Source organism: Aegilops tauschii, chromosome 3, assembly GCF_002575655.3.
Source record: "Aegilops tauschii subsp. strangulata cultivar AL8/78 chromosome 3, Aet v6.0, whole genome shotgun sequence".
In the NCBI taxonomy this organism is placed as follows: domain Eukaryota; kingdom Viridiplantae; phylum Streptophyta; class Magnoliopsida; order Poales; family Poaceae; genus Aegilops; species Aegilops tauschii.
The window spans coordinates 388,030,787-388,036,786 of record NC_053037.3 but is presented as its reverse complement, the minus strand read 5'-3'; positions in this window follow the sequence as shown (position 1 = coordinate 388,036,786).

The window sequence follows — 6,000 nt, the reverse complement described above, 5'->3', positions numbered from 1 at the left end:
CGTCCACGTGGGCGCCCGTGGTCTGTCGGGGCGGAGGACCTTTAGTCCCGGTTCTCGTGGCCAACCGGGACTAAAGGCCTCCTCCGCAGGTTTAGGGTTTTAGCCCCCCTAAACCTGGTTTCTTTTTAGTTTGGAGTGTTTTATTTCTTTTATATTTTATTTTGTGTTTTATTTTAATTTTGATAAAGTTTCAGTACACATATTCTACGCTACTATATACATGCATATGAAATTTCAAACAAAAAGAATTCAAGAGGAATATATAATATATATTCAATCTCGGGTGACCATATACAACTTCGAACAAGTTTCCATACACAATTAGGATGGATGACCATATACAACTTCGAACAAGTTTCAATCTCGGGTATGCATATAAATTTCTTCGTCCTAGGTATAGTGTTCTCCTTTAGGATTGATGACTTCCCTCATGAAAAATCCTGCTAATTCTTCTTGAATTGGTCGGAAGCGAGCTTCTGGACTAAGCCTCCTCCGCAAGTTATCCGTCGCGTTCCACACGCTATCCGATGCCTTCCGCTCAGAGGTGTGTCTCCGGATGTTCTCACAAACATAGTATCCACATAGATTGGTCCCCGGTGGCTGCTTATCCACATTAACTAACCTTCTGAAATCTAGCTCATGTTTGAATTCACCGACAATTTCTTCTGAGAACCGTCTCCAAACCCTACAGGGCAAAGAAAATTAAATGAACAAGGGAGTTATTAGTTACTTGATATTAGGAAATGAACAAAAGAGACCGATCGATATAGAGCTCAAATGATTGAAAATAATTACTTTTGCAGCATTTTTCTCATGTCGGCCCAACGCTTTGGATCCGAATCCATAGAGTCCATGATTAGAACTCTGGAGGTGTGAAGTTCAATATTTAGCAGAATCCAGTGGAACCTGCGGACACGTTACATGCACAGTCATGCATAACTCATCGATTAGACATACCATGCATGGAGTAAACAAAAGAGAATGGGCACAAGAGAGAAACACTCACCCAAAATGGTAAGGAAATAGAATATGACTTTTGAGTTGATGCTTTCTAAGAAACTTGTACAAGTCTTTCTCCACGTCTTCGGGGTGATGTTGTAACACATGTCCATTAATGATATGTGGGTCAATGAACCCAACATCATGGATGTTTCTTATTTTGCATTCCCAAATCTTCAATCTGCATAATAGCGTACGCAACAATATAGTTAGGACAATATATATATATATAGTGCAGGCAATGAAGAACGAGATGAGGTAGAAATAAATCACTTACAGAACGTAGCAACTCAGCATAGATTTGTCGAGGTCGCGCAGATTGAACAGCTGGAACAATTCACTCATATGAACTTCTACAGAGTACCGTTTGGTGTGATGCTCATCTGTAACATCCGCATAAACATATTCTTTGTCGGCCCATGTTATGAATTGCTTGTACCAACGTAGCAGATTTCGCATTTGTGGTGGTAGACTCTTTTCCCGCGCAGGCTCGACGAGAGGCCCATTCCGCACATATTGTAATGCTATCTCACATACTGGCGCATCCTCAAGGCCTAAGAAGGCACGAAGAGTCAAACCCATCTCGGACGCTTGTTTCATGGCACTCGGTACAGTCAATCCAAGTGCTGCCGCAGCTGCTATGATCTCGGGGTCCTCTTCCGGACCGGCTTTCACTATGAGCGGGGGGATCAATTGTTTCTTCTGCATCCCGAGATGGTCAACTTGTTTCCCGCTTTTTTTACTTTCTTCTTTCCCCTCCTTCAATATTTTTGCTTGCCTACGAAGTTCATGTCCATAGTCGTCAGGCATATTCAGCTCGGCTTGGGACGGTGTCGTCAAAAAATCCTTAGCCCACTTCTTTTGCTTCTCAGTGAATACTTGCTTGGGCTCAGGCTCTTTTTTCGCCTTCATATCCGCCTTCCATTTCTCATAATCAGCAGACGCGGCCAATTTGGTTTCAGCTTCACTAAGTTCCCCAGGCCTTGGGAGGAGAGGCTTCAGTGATGGCTCCGGTACCCTTGTGGTCTTAGGTACATAAGGGTCTGGGTTAATAGTCCAGGAGCGGGTTTCCTTGCTGTCCGCCTGCTTCTGCTTCTTCGCCGGAGGTGGATTGGGGGGCGTCGTACCCGCCGGAGGAGGATTGGGGGGCGTCGTACCCGCCGGAGGTTGTGGATCGGGGGACGGCGTCGAATGGCGTGAAGGAGGTGTAGGTGAACCACCACGACCACCACCACCGCCACCACCACCACCACCACCATCGGAGGGGGGTGGACTTGCTAGCCTTGGCGCCTCGCCTGGAAACACTATGTACTTCTTTTTCCATAGAATGAACTGGCGCTTGACATCTCCAAGTCTTCTCTCCCCTTCGGGTGTAGGTTTGTCAATCTCCAGGTCCTCAAACCCTTGGACTATGTCTTCCACCGTGACACGAGCATAGCCATATGCAATGGGGTTGTTGTGGTGGAGTGCTCCAGGTGTACAGGGTAAAGCACTGCCGCTAGCTACCTTCGTGGAAACGTTCCCCACGGGATAATGCAGATCACATTCTTTCATCTCCTTTACATCATCCACGGGGTAGTGAGGCTCCGGTGCACGAATCTCGATCATCGGTGCACTACCACCAGGCGGGGCATCCGTGGAAGCCACGCTGCTTCTCCGCTGCTGGCTTCCGCGATCCGCTTCATGATCTTCATGCGGCCCTGCAGCCGATTTTTCTTTCACTAGTTCATGCACGGTCTGCTTCAACTCATGGAGTTCCGATGCAAACTTCGTCATAAGATCTGCATCCCGGTCCGTCTTTCTCTTACGGCTTCTGTAACAGTACGGGTCATTGTCCTGGGAAAACCCTACTTTCCACGGAACTTTGCCTTTGCCTCGTACACGTCCTCCGTGTTCATCATTCCCGAGGGCTGTTGTCAGTGCGTCTTTCTCTCTGTTGAACTTGATCAAGCCCTCTTGAGCTTGGGTCATTGCGTCAATAAGGGCTTGGGTGGGAGCAACCTGTCTCTGCCGGTGAACACACACCCCTGTCTCCGGGTCTAGCGATCCCCCATGCCCGTACCACCAGCTTTTGGCCCTTGGGTCCCATCCCTCTGTACCTAGAGGGATTCCTCGCACCCTCAGGTCCTCCTCCATCTTCTGCCACCTAGGCTCCGAAAGGCGGTATCCTCCTGGCCCCATAATATGATGGAACTTTTTCTTACTCGCATTATCCTTATTTTTTTCGATATTTCCTTGAAATGCTCCGATTGCTTTTGCCTCACAAATTCTGGCCAATCATCTTTCAGTTTCTCATGTTGTCCATTGAAATCCGGAGTCTTGCCCTTGTTGACATAGTCACGGGTTAATTTTTTCTTGAAGTTCCGGAATGCTTCGCCCATCTTCTGAAGAGCGAACTCTTTAACTAGCCTCCTCCTCTGACGTCCACCCGGAACCTCGTTACCGAATTCATCGACTTTGTTGTATTCCGGAGGTAGAATGAAATGTTCCATAAGCTTTCTCCAGCAATCCTTTTTCGTTCTCTTGTCGACAAAACTGAAACCAAGACGTGCCTTCTTTGGCTCCTTCCATTCCTAGATGGTGATCAGGACGTTGTCTCTAACAACGACTCCGCATTGGTTGATAAACTTTGAGGTGTGCTGTAGGGGCTTGCCGGTTTCACTGACAAACTCAATGGCATATGTTTCTCCTGTTTTCATCGCCTTGGATTTGCCACGCTTTGTCGTACTCGATCCGGAGGGCTAAAAAAAGAAAGAGAGTCGCGCGCGTTAATACATATGTATTCACATTTCAGTAAGTTTGTATCACGAGAGGCTCAATGTATATATATACCTCGCCGGAGGTGGTTGCTACTTGCAATTCGAGATCGTCGTTTGTTGACGGTTGACCTCCGTCGACAATGTCCGTTCCTTCACCTTCTTGATCATCGACAATCTCTGTTCCACCGTCAAGGTTCAGAAAAGATGAGACTACATCCTCTTGTTGCTCATATTCTGAGCCCGGCACATAAGGAATCTCGTTGTTGATGATGCCCATTAAATAACGTTCAGCCTCCGGATCCCTAAGCGGCTCGGCTCTATCGTCCGCCATATGTCACTCCTGCATGTAGTAAAAATTCTTTAAGTATAAAGGAATTAAAAAATAAGATTAAGGGGACATAGAGGAGGAGGAATTAAAAAATAAGATTATTGAGCACTGCCAAGTATTTTGTTTTGTTTTCTTTGTTTTTCTTTTTGGTTTTCATTTGGTTTCTTTCTTCTTCCTTTTTTCTTCTTTTTTTCTTCTTCTTCCTTTCTTCTTCCTCTTTCTTCTTTCTTTCTTCTTCTTCCTTTTTCTTTTTTCTTTCTTTCTTCTTCTTCCTTTCTTCTTCTTTTTTTCTTCTTCCTTTTTCTTTCTTCTTTCTTTTGGTTTTCATTTGGTTTCATTTTTTTCTTCTTCCTTTTTCTTTCTTCTTTTTTTCTTCTTCCTTTTTCTTTCTTCTTTCTTTTTTTCTTCTTCCTTTTTCTTCTTTCTTTCTTCTTTCTTTTTTTCTTCTTCCTTTTTTCTTCTTCTTCCTTTTTCTTCTTTCTTTCTTCTTTCTTTTTTTCTTCTTCCTTTTTCTTTCTTCTTCCTTTTTCTTTCTTCTTTTTTTCTTCTTCCTTTTTCTTTCTTCTTTCTTTCTTCTTTCTTTTTTTCTTCTTCCTTTTTTTCTTCTTCCTTTTTCTTCTTTCTTTCTTCTGTCTTTCTTCTTTCTTTTTTTCTTCTTCCTTTTTCTTTCTTCTTTTTTTCTTCTTCCTTTTTCTTTCTTCTTTCTTTCTTCTTTCTTTTTTTCTTCTTCCTTTTTCTTCTTTCTTTCTTCTTTCTTTTTTTCTTCTTCCTTTTTCTTTCTTCTTTTTTTCTTCTTCCTTTTTCTTTCTTCTTTCTTTCTTCTTTCTTTTTTCTTCTTCCTTTTTCTTCTTTCTTTTTTTTCTTCCTTTTTCTTTCTTCTTTTTTTCTTCTTCCTTTTTCTTCTGTTTTCTTTTGTTTTTCTTTTGTTGTTTTCTTCCTTTTTTCCTTTTTCCTTTTTTCTTCTGTTTTTTTTCTTTTGTTTTTTTCTTCTGTTTGTTTTTCTTGTGTTTCTTTTGTTTTCTTTTTTCTTTCTTCTTCCTTTTTCTTTTGTTTTCTTTTTTTTCTTCCTTTTTCCTTTTTTCTTCCTTTTTCTTGTTTTTCTTCTGTTTTTCCTTTGTTTTCTTCTTCCTTCTTTCTTCTTCCTTTTTCCTTTTTCTTTCTTCTTCTTCTTCCTTTTTCTTCCTTTTTCTTCTTCCTTCTTCTTCTTCTGCCGGCGCGCGGAGGACGGCAGGCAGGGGCAGCGGGCGGCGGGCGGCGCGCGGGCAAGGGCAGGGGCTGCGGCGGCGCTCACTGTGGACGGGGGCGGCGGCGCGCAGGGCTTCGGCGTCGGCGTCGGGGCAGGGCTTCGGCGTCGATCGGCGTCGGGGCAGCGCTTCGGCGTCGAGAGAGAGGAGAATGGGAAGTGGCGAAACTGCGAAGTGCAGTATATATAGACGTACCTTTAGTCCCGGTTGGGGAGGCGGACCGCGACTAAAGTTGTGTCCCTGCTTGCTTACGATTGTGCCGTATCCATGGAGCATCCTCATCATTTAACTTAATGCTTGGGTCAGTGTTCACTTTGAAGGGCGGAATTTCACCAAACATATTATAATCTTCTGACATGTCTGTCTTGTCCTCCACTCCCACGATGTTTCTTTTCCCTGAAAGAACAATGTGGCGCTTTGGATCATCGCATGATGTACTGATCGTTTTCTTATCTTTCCGTTTCCTCGGTTTGCTACTCATGTCCTTCAAATAAAAAACCTGAGCGACATCTTTGGCAAGGACGAATGGTTCGTCAAGGTAACCAAGATTGTTGAAATCCACCATTGTCATTCCGTATTGCTCGTCCACCTTTACCCCACCTCCTGTTAGCTTGAACCATTTGCACCGGAACAAAGGGACCTTAAAGGAGGGTCCATAGTCAAGTTCCCA